Below are 18359 nucleotides of genomic sequence, written 5' to 3'. Positions count from 1 at the left end.
CGCATTTTTTTTTTGCAGTGGTATTATTCCCTATCGAAAGATAAAAAATATTCACTTCAAATTTTTCTTCAACGACTCGCATATTCATAAAACACATCCTTGCGAATCCAAGTTTTGTTTTAGCTTTGCACTTTTTTTTACCCTTTGAACTGCTCAAGAACTCTAGAGGTGTAAATATTTTGCCACTTCAAGTAAGCAACAGCAACAGCAGCAACAACAACAACAACAACATGTAACCCAGCCTACAACAAAAGCTAATATGAAAAAAAATTTAAATTTTCCAGCTTTATACAAGAATCTCATTCCTCAATCTTGCTATGTCCTCTTCTTTCTCACACATTAACCTTTTCCATTGTGCTGCGCCTAAAATTATATTAGGTTCTATCATTTCATGCATTTTGTTGCTCGCTTTGTTTCTTGTTTTCGTTACATGTTGCATGCGAAAAAGTCAAGGAGTCAATGGTCGTTTGCTCTTGCCAATGCAATTACATGCACATGCATACATATTCTACCATACAATTACACAATTAGAAAAAAGTTATATACGCCCGCATATCATACACACACACACAAAGCCACTGGAAGCCTTAAACAACCGGAAATGCCCTGTATAGACGCTTATAAATGGCTTTAATAAACGATTTTGTAGCGAAGGAAGACTTTGCTGTTATAAATGTATACTTACATACATCCGTACTGCATTAATATATGTGTACGTATGTATGTAGCATGCAATTATAATTACCACCTCTTTTCATATTTTCATTGTCTTGCATCTACATACGTATTTCCGACAGTTTGAACAAACTTTTCTTTTTTGTTGTTGTTTTTAAGTCTAAGGAGTATTTCGTATTTATACCCTTCAAAGCAAGAGAAACTTTGAAAATTAAAAAAAATTTATTAAACTCAGCGAAATTTTTAATTTCTAGAATTAGAATTCTAGGCCTGTCCATTGGTATGAAAAGTAGCCTCACTTAGTTTGATATATCATGATGAAGTTTGGTAGTCAGGTGTTATATAATGTTCCTAGAATACCAAGTGGACTTTGTTCTGTCCGAAAATTTGTTTGCCTACAGTCCAAAAGTTAGCCTCCCTTCCCCTCTTCACTATCTATTCCATTCTCTTCTACTTTATCTTCCATTTTTTTTTTTCTTATTCCTGCCAATCGATTATTCTTCATATCTTTCTCCCACTCCCACTCCGACTACCACACCCATTCCTACTACCACATCTACTCTTACTTCCATTCCCACTCCCACTCCTAGTCCTGCCCTCACTTCCATTCCCACCCCAAGTTCCACTCCCACTCCCTTTTCCATTTCTACTCCCACCTCAACTTCCTCATATATGGAATTTCTATACCAAGTACGGATTACCTGCTTCACCTGACCGGCCGATCTCAATAGCATTCGTTTTTAAATATAAGATATAGATTGATAATTGAGACGTTCCCGAGCCGCATAATATTCCTCTCTGTGATGTTTCTGCATTCCCAGTAAACAGAGGCATTCGTCCATTTTTGCCCCAGCAAATGTTTTTTGTAAATACTTGCCCCTCCCTCCTTCTCTAAATTTCTAGTCCCTTTCCCGCCACCGTATCTCTCCCTTTTAATTTCTCGATGTCCATCTCTTCTACTTCCGATTAATTCCTCTCCTTCAACCTCTCTCTATTTTTCATCATTTACTTCCCTTTTCTAGGTTCTTCTCCTTCCTATACTCACGTTGCACTTTCTCTATTTTTATCTACGTTTCCTATTCCCACTTTCTGTCCTCTCTCTCTAGTTTTTTCTTCCTTTTACCCTTCTCCAATATTAAGCTTAATAAAAAGTACCAAATCTCAAGAAATTCAATTTTTTTGGAATAGCCTGCTCCTATTTTTGGTAAGAAAAATGTCTCAAGCTTTAACTTGGTCAAATAGGTATCGCAGTACCAAATTTCAAGCAAATCGCGTCAAAAATTCAACTTTTTGTAATTGATCGGTTCACTTTCCGGTAGGAAAAGTTTCTCAAACAACAAGCAGGCAAGGAGATACCCTGTGTCCAATTTCAAATATGGATATGAATTTTTTGGAACACGTCGCTTTTTGGTCCACTTTTCAGAAAGAAATGTTTATAAAGTAACCAGTGAGGGAAGTGCCTCCGTGCGAAACTTCTGGCAAATCTCACAGTTCGAATAGGTCGGTTATTGGTCTACTTAACCGGAAAGAAAAGTTTATCAAATAACAAGCCAGTCATGGAAGTATCCCTGTGACAAATTTCTAGCAAATCGCACCATTAATACGGAATTCAAAGTCTATCAAATTTTAAATTGGTCAAAGAGGCACCTCTGTAGCCTATATCAAGCAAATCGCATTTTTAAGAATAGATCGGCCCCTGGTTCACTTCCCGGAAATAATGGCAAGTTAACTTTTTCACTCAGAGAAGCTTATTCTGAATTTTAAAAAATAAATTGCCGTTCTGCAAGTGGACCTAAATGTTAAAATTTTTTGATTTTTTAATTAATTTTGTATTTGTTTGCAATTAGCTTTTAAACTTAATAAATCGAACCATACATATAAAATAAAATTTTTTGCAAAAATATTTTATATAAAAATTTTAAAGTCAACTTACCTTAATTATTCACGCTCTCAGCTATTCTCGGTGTCTATTCAGCTAATTTTAGTTGTTACTGTTGTTTTTTATCTCTCTCTATAAGTGTTGTTATATGAAATCACTTTACTGGCGCGTTTCAGTTACTTCCTCGCTGTATTCACTACTGCTCTGTTCTCATGTGCTCTTTTGCCTGTGTTGCGCTTTGTTGCCAATTTTACGCATATAAGCACCTTTTCTTTCTTTCTCTCTCGTTTACACACTCTTACTATTCTTATAGTTAGCGATAAGCGTTTGGAGCGTAAAATATATGATTGCCCTGCATTTGTGTTGTTGCCGTTTTTCGCACTAGCTTGCTTGACAATTTGCTATGTTGCCGAATTTCATACGAATTTCTTCAAGCTTCACAGTAGTTTTTAGTGTTAACAGATAGTTTTTTTGGAGCAGGATTAGTGGAAATTTGCTATTTGTGTTTTATACTAAATAAATTTTTATAGTTTTTATTTTTAATAAATTTATTTAGCTTTTCTAATTTTTTTTTAGTTTACTGATTCGTTTTGTGCTTTTTGCTAGATCTTTTTAGGAAAATGTTCTACAGTGTTTTTTAATTTTTTTATACGTTTTTCTTTATAGGTTTAAATTTGACCTTTGAACACCGTTTATGTTAACCGATTTTTTCTTTTCGCACCCACTCTACGCATGTGTTAGCAGTCTTGGCGTCTTATTTGCTGTTTCATTCGTCGTCTTACGAAAATCGTTGGAAGTCCGCTCGCTTTCGCTGGAGTTAAAGTCTAAAATCGTTTGGTGTTTAATTTTTTTCTTTAAATTATTCTTTTGCTACGTGTTTTTTAATATATTTAGTATATAATTTATAAAATCAGTTCCGTTGTTTTTATTCCTTTAAAATCTTAGACATTCATACAATAATTTTCCCTTTTATATATATATTTTTTTTTTTACTAAAAAACTGTTACATATATTTTTACGTAACATTCAACGCTCTTCGTTGCGCACTTTTCTTTGAATAAATTCTTTGATGTTCAATTGGTACTATTTACGATTTAGTACTATATATTTAGACGCTATGAAAAGTACAAACATACACAAACACCGAAAAAATCGTTATAAATTTTATAATAAATATTTATTTCTTTTTATATGTATATTAATTACGTAATAATACTGCTGTCGCTCTCTCTCTCTCTCTGTCAGCCTGTGTAAAGCTATACTCTCAAATGCAACGCTGCTTTTGTGCCGCTTTTTTGTATATACCTCTAGGTGGAATGCAAGCTTGTTTTGTTTAAATTTTGGTAGTAGAAATAATAGTAATTATTTTTTATTATTATTTTATTTTATGATACCGTACTAAATTGCTTTTCATTTACGTTGATAATGACTGCCGTTTCCGGTGTGTCGTTTATTTTCACTCTACTTTGTCACCTAAAAATTTGAAAGGCTTTGACTGCGTTTTCGCATTAGTTCACTGATTTTACCCAGCAAGGAATTTTTAAAAATTTAAATCACTTTGAATTCACAACTAGGAATCTCATTCGCATTTTTTTTTTCAATTTTTCTACTCTTTCGCTCTTTTTACGCGCTATGTAGTACCTTTAAGTTATTTGCGTTGGTGGCGCTTGTCTTTTTGGAAATTATATATTTACAACCAAAAATATTTAAATTCCAGAAAATTATTGAAAAATATATCTTTAACTATCGATATATGGAAATATATCGATTTGTAATGCTCTATCGAAAGTATGTATGCAAGAATGTCCAGAAATTGTTTTGTTTTCTCTTTTGCTTTATGCTTGTTTTTATATTCGTAGTTTTATTACTGATCCTTGATGATTATTCTCTCTTTTGCTTGTTGACTTTTCGAATCTCTTTTGCTATTGTTTGTGGTTCTAATGCGCAAGCAGCTAGAAATCAAAGAAAACAAGAGAGGGATGAAAAGGCATTATTTTAAAATCAATATGCGAGAATCCATGACGGAACTAGGAACTATACGGGTGACGGCCGGAAATCAGCTGATTGGTACTTTTTGAAACTTCAAATTACGGCGAAGTACGATTTTCACATTATTCCATCAAATTAAAAAAAAAAAAATAACATGCTGCCACCTCGTATGGTTTCACCAAGCGAGAATCACAAATTTCTTAATGAGATGATTGACAATCAATGAGAACTAAATGGTTGGCTCATCTCATCAGCTAATTTTATTTTTTTCATTTCAGTGGAGTAGGGATTGTCAACAGGAGATGGCAAACTCAAAATGAAACCAACACATTGACAACAACACACAAAAACTGCTTATTTTTATGTTTTCATTCCATTCGTCTAATACCAGCACGCAGATTTTGACAATCTGAACAAAGGTATTGTTGTTGCTGTAGAGATGAGCCAACCATAAGATTGAGCCATGGTTGTGATCCTGATATCTGTCTGGATCAATTTCTTTTTTTTGGGCAATTTTCGACAGCTAATCTTTTTTCTTGGCAACACTTACAGACGACATATGCACTAGGGTATCCAATATTTAACAAACGAGCCGAACCCGTGCGCATCTTGCGCAACTAATATAAAAGTCTCTTATCAAATATCTTTCAATTAAAACTTACAGCTTGCGCTGCCATCTAGCATATGATAGCTACTGCCGGTAATGCAGTGCAAATATTCACAATAGTGTCATAGTACAAATAGATTTCTTTGTGTGTTCACAATCGTTTATTTTTAACAAATTATTTTAATAAAATATAGCTAAACAAAAGCACTACGACCAAAATTGCACAAAGCTCGCTAACAGCCCGAATCTCTATCTTTACAACCGAAACTTTATTTATAGATTTGGATTCCAAATAAGAGCGAAAAAGGGACCCGTACATAAAAACAGCAATTAGAAATAATATATATGATTTGTTCCCATCGCCAGCCCATGAGTTTTTACCTTAAGTCTACAAACAGATTTTTAAGGCCACAAAACAATTATATATGACATTGTTTAACTAACTAGAAATACTAGATAGTTTTATAATTCGTTTTAAATTTTTAAGTAAAATTTCATGGGGCGCGTCCGAAAAAAAAGTATTTAAATAACAGGCACCCTATTATGTGTATACATGAGTTAAGTGCTACCAAGTTTCATAGTACTGATCCGGGTCGTTCCAGTGAGATTTGATCGTGATCCAGAGCTGAATGTCTCATTGGAAAGATCTAAATATTTGTTAATAGTTATAAACATGATTACTTACTTTATTTTAAGATTTTCTCAAAAATTATGAATTTTTGATTTCGTCGAATGGATGAATATTCTTTTGACAGCTTCAACCAAAAGATGAATGGGCCAAATTATGTATAATGCAAAATTTCGTACGTGGTATGATATAAGGATGAATGATAATTAGAAAAGTCATGATGACTTCTTGACGACGAACATTATAAATGTTAATCGCTTTTTAGCAGTACAATAACAAAAGGGATTCGCGATTTCATTGAAATTATGGATGACCGTAACAATTGAAACATTTGCAAAGTTGACATTATAGTACTTGGTCAAAAAATTCTTTGAAAGGATGAATATAAAATAAAATTACTTCTTTAAAAATCAAGAGCTCGATCAAATTTTCCAAACGAGTTCATCAAAACAATGTAAAACAAGTAATTTTCATTTCAACTGTAATCGAAGTAAAATTATTTAGAATAATTTCATTATAATCAGACGAATTCATACAAAGGAAGAACGTCATAAATCGATTTCGCAATTTTGGTATGTATCAATTCAATAAATTCATCTCTTTAATTATATATCTAAACTATTTCTGAATAATTGAAAAAAAAATATTAAAAAAAAGAGAAGACTGTATGAAAGTCCAGCCGAATTCATCGAATCGATGAATAGCAAAAATGTATGAAAGTCTACTCAAAATTATGAAAATCGCCAAAAGTGTTTTCTTAGAAATTTGCTATGGTGAATGATGAATGGATTTTATAAAAAACTATAATAAATAAACAGTAACTTTAAAATTTTGTTAAAGATAAATTCTAAGCTTCACATGAAACGGCTCATGGTTTTTTACTTACTTACTTACTTAATTGGCGCTTAACCGTCTAAACGGTTATGGCCGTCCAACAAGGCGCGCCAGTCGCTCCTTCGCTCCGCCAACCGGCGCCAATTGGTCACACCAAGGGAGTTTAAATCGTTTTCCACCTGGTCCTTCCAACGGAGTGGGGGCCGCCCTCTACCTCTGCTTCCATAGGCGGGTTCCGATAGAAACACTTTCTTGGCCGGAGCATCATCTTTCATTCGCATAACATGGCCTAGCCAGCGCAGCCGCTGCGTTTTAATTCGCTGGACTATGTTGATGTCTGCGTATAGCTCGTACAGCTCATCATTAAATCTTCTTCGGTACTCGCCATCGCCAACGCGTAGAGGTCCATAAATCTTTCGAAGAACTTTTCTCTCGAACACTCCCAAAGCCGCTTCATCTGCTGTTGTCATGGTCCATGCTTCTGCCCCATATAGCAGGACGGGTACGATAAGTGACTTGTAGAGTATGATTTTCGTTCGCCGAGAGAGGACTTTACTTTTCAATTGCCTACCTAGTCCAAAGTAGCATTTATTGGCAAGATTGATTTTTCGCTGGATTTCAGTGCTGATGTTGTTGCTAATGTTGTCATGGTTTTTTACCTTTTACGAAAAAAAAAAAAAAATAAATAAATGTAAGGCGCGATAACCTCCGAAGAGATCTAAGGCCGAGCTTCTCTTCCAATTTGCGTCGTGCTCCTCTTGATTTTCCCCTACAAATTGGCCGGACGGGACCTACATGTTTATGCCGACTCCGAACGGCATCTGCAAGGCAGATGAGTTTTCACTGAGAGCTTTTCATGGCAGAAATACAATCGGTGCGCTTGCCAGACACTGCCGAAGGGCGACCCCGCTTAGAAAAATTTTCTTCTAATTGAAAAATCTTATTTCTAAAATTTTGATGTTGCTTTGCCCGGGAGTTGAACCCAGGGCATACGGTGTGATAGGCGGAGCACGCTACCATCACACCACGGTGGTCGCCATAGTTAATGGAATTTCATTTACTGAAATTTGTTTGCACTTTTTTTGATCAACTCATATATGTAATACTCCTATATTGCTAATAGAAAATGCTCGCAATGTGTTTTGAATTCGAAATCAAAACAAGGCAGCCTATAAAATTTTTGTGATTGTAGCAGCATAAGTGTGACAAGAAAAAATTTAAATTTAGGTACATTCGATTATTGAATACAAAAATAAAAACGTTTAAACAGCAATATATCGGCACTCTGATGTTTGAGAATGTACTTAGCTTGTTGTAGCAATATAGGAGTATTACATACATATATGGATCAACTTATCCAAAGTACTTAACCTATCTTTACAAGACCTTCAGCTAAGTTTACGTAATCTCCCGAAATTTTGTTGGCTATAAAAATTTTTGAAAAAGTGAGGGATTCAATATTTGGTATATGAGTGTGAGTGAAATAAAATTTTTAATTCGCTATATCTCCGTAATTATTTGAAAGGCGGGTTTAATATTTGGTACACATTTTCGATATATGATGTAATTTAGGTGGAAGAGGTAGAGGGCATGGAAGTGGGAGTGAGAGTGACAAGGGGGATGAGAGTGGGACTGGAAGTGAGAGTGGTAGTGGAAGGGTGTAGGGTTCTTATTATTTTTATTTAACTTTGTGTTTAAGTTACTTTGAACTTTGTAATTTTAAAATATTTTATCAATATTTTAATTTTCAATATTGATTTTTCAATTATCAAAAATTTTCATTTTTTGAAGGTGGTAACATAAAAGAATTAAAAGGATCAAAATAAAATATAACCCAAGATACGTTAAAAAAAAAAGAATTTTTAATTATAACCTACAACTAGTGATCGCAAGCCCTCAGAATTTTATCGTTCATTAATTATATTAGCCGGGTCAAATTTTAGTGAAAATATTTTAAAGAAAATTTGGATGCGTAAACTTCCTAAAAATTTGAGTAGGATTTTGGCTAGTTCGAGTTCTAATAATATTACCGAATTAACAAAATTAGCAGATAATATTTGGGAAGTGATAAACAAAAATGAAGTATTTTCGGTTAATAATTTTTCGGATACAAAAGCACAAAATTCTGTTGTTGAAAACTTGGTTAAAACGACCTCTTTGATTTGTCAGAATTTCCAGAAACTCTCTTTAGAGTTATCTGAAGTCAAAAACCAAATTTATAGAAATCAACCTAGATCGCAGTCCAGTTCGAGATAGAAATTTAGGAATACATTTAGGCATAGATCGAATTCACGAAATAATCAAAATTGGTTGTGTAGATTCCACTACAAATTTGGAAGTAATGCCAGGAAGTGTGAACAACCTTGTTCATATAACAAAAACAAAGACTCAACAAACTAAATTCTTTCCTTGTTGCAGCGACGAACAACTGAAATTTAGATTTTTCGACACGTCGCTTATTTATTTTTGATAAAGAAAGCAAACAAAATTTTTTAATTGATAGTGGAGCAGAAATTTCGGTATTACCCGCGTCTAAATTTCCTCATACGAAACGTTCAGACATAATTCTCACTGCAGCTAATGGCTCAACAATTGCCACTTACGGGAAAAGGCTTTTAAACGTAAATTTAGGTTTAAGACGTGAATTTCCCTTTACATTTTTGATTGCGGATATAGCCAAGCCAAGAGCTGATTTTCTTTGTAAATATGGTCTTCTTATAGACATTAAACATAACCGTTTAGTAGATCCATTAACCAATCTCACAGTTAATACAGTATCTTACTTTCGTGATATTCCATTACCTAAGTTATTTGTGGTTGACAATAAATTTACAAAATTATTAAAAGAGTTTCCAGCACTTATTTCAGAGCCAGATTATACTAAACCTGTTAAACATACAACAGTACATCGACTTGTAACAGAAGGTAGTCTTCCAGGCGCTTAGATCCGGTAAAATACAAAGTCGCGAAAAAGTTTGATTTCTTAGTTAAAACAGGCATTTGTCGGCCTTCAAATTCTTCAGTAGCATCACCACTTCACCTTGGACATAAAAAAGAGTCCATGTGGTGATTTTAGAAGATTGAATATTGTAACTGTTCCCGATCGTTATCCCTTACCTCACATTCAGGATTTTAATATGAACCTTCATAATAAAAATATATTTTCAAAATTATATTTAGTTAGGGCATATCACCACATTCCTATGGCTGAAAGAGATATTTATAAAACTGCTATTACAACTCCTTTCGGTATGTTTGAATTCATGAGAATGCCTTTCGGACTTAGAAATTCTGCACAAACCTTTTAAAGATTCATAAATGAGATAGTAGGTGACTTATATTTTGTATATGCTTACATCGACGACTTACTTATTGCAAGTAAAGACGAAGAACAACATTTAAAAGATTTACGTATCCTTTTTCAACGCCCTACAAAGTACGGTCTAAACATTAAACGAAGTAAACGTACTTTTGGTGTAACAAATATAGACTTTTAGGACATAACATTTCTGGAACAGGTATTCGACCTTCCGATGAAAAGGTATCAGCTATTCGCAATTTCGAACGTCCAAAATCAGTTAAGCAGGCACAGAATCTTATTGGTATGGTAAATTATTATCATAGATACATTTCAAAACTAGCAGAATTTACAAACAAAATTTATGATCTAATTAACAAAGTAAATAAGAAACGTGACAAAACTTTGGTATGGGACGAGAATACGAATGAAGCTTTTGAATGCATTAAAGATAAATTTGCATCTACGATATTGTTAAATCATTTTAACAAAGATGCTAAATTATCTTTAACAGTAGATGCATCTAACACAGCGATTGGGGGCGTTATACAACAAAATTACAATAATAATTGAGCCCATTGCATTCTTTTCTAAAAAACTTTCTCCAACTGAAATTAAATATAGTGCTTTTGATAGGGAGTTATTTACTTAAATATAAAACATTTTAAATATCTTTTGGAAGGACGACAATTTACAGTTTATACGGACCATAAACCTTTGACTGCTGCTTTAAATTCAAAAACAGAACGAAGTCCTAGACAAACGAGACACTAGGAATTTATAGCACAATTTACTGATGACATACAATACATTAAAGGAGAATCCAATGTTGTAGCAGATACGCTATCTAGAGCTTTTGAGGTTAATGCAATATATAATACAGAACTGAATTTTAAAATTTTACAAACTGAACAACAAAAAGATGATGACTTAAATTAACTTGTATCTGATTCTCAATATCTAAATTTAAAACTAATTAGTATTCCCATTTTAAATTTTAATATTTGGTGTGAAATTTCAGGAGAAACCCCTAGGCCATTTGTACCGAGTAATTTGCGAAAAACAGAATTTGATCTTTTACATAGAATAGCACATCCGGGTACAAGAGCTACACGACACACATAGAGGTTTTTGAGCTATCTGGGCGGCCAAAAATAAATTTTTCAAAACGCAGCAAATAAAAAAAAATTATGCTTAGTAGGCCAATACTCTAGCGCATTAGAATCAATAATTATTTATTTTCATAATTCAGATGCCTAGTGTGGACATCCACTCAAAGTTGGACCATTCGTGCGTATCTTGCGGAAGTTTTTCACGTTCTTAGAGTATATACACTTTCAATTGACATTTTTACGGGTTTCAGTGAAGTTTATAAAAAAGAAGCCATGGATTCTTATGAAACAGGTAAGTGTGTATAATTTTTATGTATTTTAAGATTTATATAGTCCTTAAATCTTTCGTAATACAATTTTTAAAAAGTGATGTATTGGGGCAAAATTTTTTCCCAATTTTTTTTTTTCTAAAAGGTTTTTGTATTAGTGCCCAGCTTTGCCTCGCATTGATTCCAATTTTTTTAGAAAGCCTGTGTTTTGTTAATTTAAATAGTGGAAAGATTGATCCCGCTTATTCCCGCTTTTTGAAAAAAATTGGTAATTTTGAGCGTTGCACAGTGGTGCCATCTCCATAGGGTGAGCAATAAAAAATAGTAAACATACTCCAAATTTGTTGAAATTCGGCGCGTGATCTTGTTGTAGCTTAAAAGGAGTATATACGCAATATGGTGATGATTGGTACCATGCCACGCCCCCTACTCTTGTGGGCGGTTATATTAAAAGATGTCTAATTTTTATGGACGTTAATCTCACGTTTAGAAATGCAATTGTAGAATTTGATCTTGTTTGGTGAATCAATGTGCTGATACCGAATCCTAGATTTATTTGGCCAATATACCCCAAAAACTGCAATCGACGACTAACATTTTTTTGTATGTTCTGTACATAGCTGTATTAAGATTTTTTTAAATTAAGGTTTCTCTGGTCGAGTAATCAGCCGTAACGAATTATTCAATCACATGATCAGATGGGGAAAGTATTAACGAGAAATTAAACAGTTTAGACAAATACCTTCTAAGCTTCGGACCTTATTCAAAAAAAGATACCATTGAAACTCGAAAGAGACATACGTCGTTTGAAATCCAAGATGATGACCTGCCTGACACACCCCCTGATGATGAGCCCTAAAGAATGATAACTAACCGTGCGACTTGACTTCTGTTACAAATAACAGTGTATCGGATTGGGATACGATTTTTAGCTTTAGTATTGATTATTTACTAGTCTGGTAATACCGCACACGTAAGCCATGTATAGAAATTCACTATTTTACTGCAGACTTACATTTTTTTGATAATTACTTAATAAATTGTGTTAGAATTCTCGATGCCAGGCATATAAAAATAAATGCCAAAAATCAGCGAAAAGTGCGATCTGCTTGTAAGTTGTACATTATTATACTATAATGAATTATTATAGTAGAATGTCCGTAGACTTTTTGGACCACTGTATATATAATAAAATAAAATAAAAAGTTAAATATAACTGAAATCACCACGAATAACACAATTAAATAATTCAAAGCAAAAACAATGATTTTTTAGGAAAATTTGCTGTTCGTATACTTTTTTGGACCACTGTACATATAATAAAATAAAATAAATAGTTACATATAACTGAAATCACCATAAATAACATAATTAAACAATTTAAAGCAAAAAACAATGATTTTTTAAGAAAATTTGATGTCCGTATACTTTTTTGGACCACTGTACATATAATAAAATAAAATAAATAGTTAAATATAACTGAAATCACCATGAATAACATAATTAAATAATTTAAAGCAAAAAACAAAGATTTTTTAGAAACTTTGCTGTCCGTAGACTTTTTTGGACCACTGTATATATAATAAAATAAAATAAATAGTTAAATATAACTGAAATCACCATAAATAACATAATTAAACAATTAAAAGCAAAAAACAATGATTTTTTAAAAAACTTTGATGTCCGTATACTTTTTTGGACCACTGTATATATAATAAAATAAAATGAATAGTTAAATATAACTGAAATCACCATAAATAACATAATTAAATAATTTAAAGCAAAAAACAAAGATTTTTTAGAAACTTTGCTGTACGTAGACTTTTTTGGACCACTGTATATATAATAAAATAAAACAAATAGTTAAATATAACTGAAATCACCATAAGTAACATAATTAAATTATTTAAAGTCAAAAACTAATTTTGGCCGCCCAGATTGCTCAAATACTCTATGTGCGACGGCTCATATTTAAAAAATATTATTGGCCTAATATGAATAAGGATATTAATATTTGGTCAAAAGAGTGTCTTAATTGTCAAAAGTTTATCGTCAAACAAAATCCCCTGTTGTCAAAATTCAAATTCCCAAGAATAGATTTGAACACATCCATTTAGATATAGTTGGACCATTACCTGTTTCAAAAGGACATCGCTATATTTTAACGATTATTGAAAGATTTACCCGTTGGCCTGAGGCATATACATTAAAAGATATTTCAGCAACTACAATTTCAAATAAGTTTTTTAGAGAATATATTTCTCGTTTTGGAGTTCCGTTAAAGATAACAACTGATCAAGGTAGCCAATTTACATCGAAATTGTTTTCAGAGTTTACTAAATTACTTGGTAGTCACCAAATTACAACATCCGCATATCACCATCAAGGAAATGGTATGGTTGAAAGGTTTCATAGACAATTAAAGACTACTATAATAGCTAGAGAGGACACAACTGATTGGTACGACGAGTTACCTGTCATATTACTTGGTTTGCGATCTATTTACAAAGAAGATATTTCGGCTACACCAGCGGAAATGGAATTTACGTTCCAAAAGATCTTCAAACTTGTAAATTTGCATTTGTTCGAGTCATTAATAAACATTCATTACAACAACCACATGAAGAACCTTACAAAATTGTGGAAAAATACCAAAAATGTTTTAAACTTAAAATAGATAATAATATTAAAACTATTCCTATTGACAGATTAAAACCTGCAATAATTGAAACAACAGACACAAACAACACCAAGAATTTTCATAAAAAGAGAGTTACGTTCAATTTGTTTGATGTTAAATTATCTTGAAGGGGGAGTAATGTAGGGTTCTTATTATTTTTATTTAACTTTGTGTCTACGTTACTTTGAACTTTGTAATTTTAAAATGTTTTATCAATATTTTAATTTTCAGTATTGATTTTTCAATTATCAAAATTTTCATTATGAAAAGAAATTTGTGAAACAAAAAAGTTAAAAAGATGAAAACAAAATATAATCAAAATACGTTCTTTAAAAAAAAAGAATTTTTAATTATAACCTACAAAGGGGATTTAGGAATGGAAGGGAGAAGTAGAATGAGAAGGGCATGGAGATAAAGGAATTCCAAGGAGAAAATAGTAAAGTTGAAGTCTATTTGATGCTATAGAGAGTGATAGGGGCGAGGGAGGTCCACTTTTCAAATGTAAGCAAACCAATTTTCGGGCAAGGTAACGTTTGTAGGGTACAAATGTACGCTTTTTATGAAATAAAATCAGTAGGATATACATACAAACAAGTAAGGAGGTCTAAGTTCGGGTGAAACCGAACAATACATACCCAGCTGTACACTTTAAATGCTGTTGTTGTTTGTTTTGTGTGCTTAATAGTGTTACAAGGCTGTGCAATAATACATATACATATGGTTCTATTCTGAACTAATTTTTCGAGTTATGGCTCCCGAAACATAGAAAATTGCTTAATCATAAAAGGGGCGTTGCCACGCCCATTTTTTAAATTTCAAGTTTTTTCCTATTTATTGTTATAAATTCACTTGGGAAATGAAACACCATTGATATAAAGCCCTTTTTTGCAAAGATATAGCTTCTTTTATTCGTTCACGACCCTTTTAAAAATCTTTTATATAAAAGTGGGCGTGGTCCTTAACCGATTTCGTTAATTTTTCCTCAAAGCATTCCTTATAGTAAAGGCAACCTCTCCGCCGAATTTTGTTGCGATAGGTTTAACGATTTTTGATATATGATTAATAATATTTGTAAAATTTATTTTATCACAAGTGGGCGGTGCCACGCCCATTTTAAGAAATTTTTTAAAATTTTTATCAAGAGTCTCAATATCAGTCCACATGTCAAATTGCAACATTCTAGATGTATTATTTACTAAATAATCAGGTTTTTGTGTTTTCCAAAATGGTATATGTATATATAAAAAGTGTGCGGGGTTATCATCCGATTTCGCTCAATACCAATCTATTCTGGGTCCAGATAAGCTCCTGTACCAAATTTGGTGAAGATATCTCAATATTTACTCAAGTTATCGTGTTAACGGACAGACGGACAGACGGACGGACATGGCTCAATCAAATTTTTTTTCGATACTGATGATTTTGATATATGGAAGTCTATATCTATCTCGATTCCTTTATACTTGTACAACCAACCGTTATCCAATGAAAGTTATAATACCCTGTGTACAAGTACAGCGGGTATAAAAATGATTCAAAAATTGTTTGCAAAAGGGAACATTAAGACCCAAATTGTTAAAAATTTATAGAGTTTAGCCTCGCATATCAGGTTTACTCTGAGTAAAAAGAAAAGAAAAGAGCATAGAAAAACATAAGAAAATTGTTTAAAATAAAATTTGAAAATAAATTTTAGCATTTGGTTTTATTTATTTTTTTATTTTTGTTATTATAAAATCCTTATTATAAAGGGTTAAAAACTGAAAATTTTAAACTAATAAAAAATAATTTTTTTTGTTTTAAAATTTACGTGAATACCACAAAAAAACGAAAAAATTGTTTAAACATCATAAAAATAATTTTTTTTATTTTTTATTTTTTTTTTTTTTCAGTAAAAAGGCAAAATATTTTATAATAAATTTTTCACACGGTTGAACGAAAGAATTTTGAAAAATTTATATTAAATTGAACTTATTTTTTAAAAATAGGAATCGAAAAATTTTGTATTGACGACTTTAATGAAAAAGAGTTTTTAAATTTTTAAAATAGCATTCCATTTGTTTAAGATATTATAGCTTTCTTAGTAAAAAAAATTGGTAATATTTCAAATATTAAAGATAAATATAAAAAAATTGGTTTCATTCTAATTTTAACAGGGAAAAATTTTAAAATCTCTAATGAAATTTTTTGTTCTGCTTATTGTTTTAAAATAAAATTTGTAAATAAATTTAAACATTTGGTTTTATTTATTTATTTTTTCTAATTTTTTTAATATAAAATCCTTATTTTAAAGGGTTAAACACTGAAAATCTTTAACTATTAAAAAATAATTTTTTGTTTGCAAAATTTACGCGAATACAACAAAAAAATTATTTAAAAAATTAAATTTTTTAAACATCATTAATTTTTATTTATTGTTTATTCTTTTTAGTTAAAAGTTTACCTGTAAGTTGTAAAATTAATTTTAAAAATAGAAATTATTATTTTTTTATTTACAAATTTAATGAAGAGGAGTATTTAAAGTTTCATACCATTTTGTGAAGAAATTTTAACTTTGTTAGTAAAAAAAACGCTAATATTTTAAAACATTAAAGAAAAATAGATTTTAAGCAGGAAAAAAAATTCGGACGATAGAAAAATTTTTAAATAATTTTTTGGAATACGAAAATTTTTATCAAATTTTTAATTAGCAAATAATTTTTTGTTTTCCAACTTTGTGGGTGAAAAGTTTCTAAAATTATACCTTTTAACAAGAAATTTCGAATTGGTGCGTTGAAAAACAAACAAAAATATAAAAAAAATGTAATTACTTTTTCATACTAAAATTTAATTTTTACATTTAGTTATATTTTTTGTTAATATAAAATCGCAATTTTAACGGGGGAAAAACTTCAAATCTTTAGCCAATAAAAATTAAATTTTTTTCACTCAAACTTTCTTAAAGATGTTGGTTTTTTAGACAAATGCTAAAAATTTTACTTAAAAAGTGGGAAATAAATATATTGAAAATATTTTTCAGAAATTAATCGTTCTGATAATATATACTTAAAACATGAAATAACCTAACTTTTAAATTTTTGAATTATATAATTCAAAATAGAATTAAATTTATTTTCTGATGTCAATTTTTCTTTATTTTTTTTTAAATAAAAAATGTTTTAAAACAGTAGAACCTACTTTTTCTGTGATCTTATGTCAGCATTATTTTTAGTATTCTTACTATTATTTTTTCTTTTTTTCAACAAATTTTTTATCAAAAATATTTTATTAATAAAAAGTCTATACTCTACCAATGTGCTCTTTATTCTTTAATATGCATTTTTCTGTGTATGCATCGTAAGACCACACCCCACCACCCACCCAACAATACTTACCCTATAAACGCTGGATGATTGCTAATTGCTGCTTTCATGCGAATTGTGTTGATTGATGTTTGATTGCTTTTGTTTGTGTTGCTGTTTAGCGAAGACTTAATTTCTCAGTGGGAAACAATTGTCAATGCAAAAATTTTATGGAAACTTTGAAGTTTTCGAAATTAATTCAATTTCATAAATTTGAAAACATTTTTAAACTATCGAAAATCTAACTTTCTCCTTTAAATAATGTAGGATATGTTGAAAAGTTTGCAGTTCAGCGAAATTTTGCTCTTTTGTTTATTTTCAAAAACTCACTCAGCTGCACCCTTTTTTCATTTATTCTTTCAAATGCCGGCTATTTGCTTTCAAATTTTGTTTTTACGCAAAGCAAAAAATGTGTTTCCTCACAAAGAAATTTCTTTTACTGTTACTATTGCCGCTGATGCCGCTACTTCCGCTGCCGCTACTACTACCGTTATAGTAGTATTTTGTTTGCTTTTTCCTTTTTGTCTTTACTGCGTTTTTTTTTTATTGTTCTTCTACGAAACAAGGAGAAATTATATAGCGACGCAAATTATAAATTATATGAGTAGAATAATACAAAACGCGCTTAAAAAAGAGCCGCGTTTGCTTTTTGGATACTGTCGAAGACCGCACTCGTACTCGTACTGAAGGTGCTTGCTGATGATTGTACTACAGGACAGCTGGCTGCCACAACATTGCATTTGTTGAGGATCCTACAAAAGTCGAAGGTTCCACGAACGACGGCAGCAGCGAATCGTAACGAATAGTTGTCGATTTTCCCAGCCAGCCAGCCAGTCAGCCTGCCAATGCATTGTGCAGTCAACTTTGACGTCGTTTTAGCAAAGCGTAAACAAATAGTGAACGTAAGCGTTGGCTCTCGACTTTTGCCAGGGCACCTGTTTTGCTTATAATCGTATATACACACGTACATGCATACATCTATACGCCATGTAAGTGGGTAGGGCGCCTTAAAGTATGCAATTTTGTATTTTAACGACTGCATGTATAACT

General features: G+C 31.6%; 1 protein-coding gene across 13 annotated transcripts in view; it reads right to left on the bottom strand.

Moving 5' to 3' along the window:
* Positions 1-17994, bottom strand: part of fne (found in neurons) — a 170938-nt gene extending 152944 nt beyond the window's left edge. For 3 of the 13 annotated variants that reach the window (XM_067780966.1, XM_067780965.1, XM_067780967.1), the window contains exons 1-2: positions 17343-17993; positions 2609-4506 (exon numbers count right to left, since the gene is read on the bottom strand). The gene's annotated coding sequence lies outside the window, so the exon portion shown is untranslated. Of the gene's footprint in view, positions 1-2608; positions 4507-17342 lie in introns of all 13 variants that reach the window. The other 10 variants (XM_067780955.1, XM_067780957.1, XM_067780956.1 and 7 more) reach the window with 10 other exon arrangements.
* Between the last annotated feature and the right edge of the window lie 365 nt (positions 17995-18359).

Source organism: Eurosta solidaginis, chromosome 4, assembly GCF_040869045.1.
Source record: "Eurosta solidaginis isolate ZX-2024a chromosome 4, ASM4086904v1, whole genome shotgun sequence".
Taxonomy (NCBI): domain Eukaryota; kingdom Metazoa; phylum Arthropoda; class Insecta; order Diptera; family Tephritidae; genus Eurosta; species Eurosta solidaginis.
Note: the sequence above shows the minus strand (reverse complement) of the source record. Positions and strands in the feature narration are given on the sequence as shown.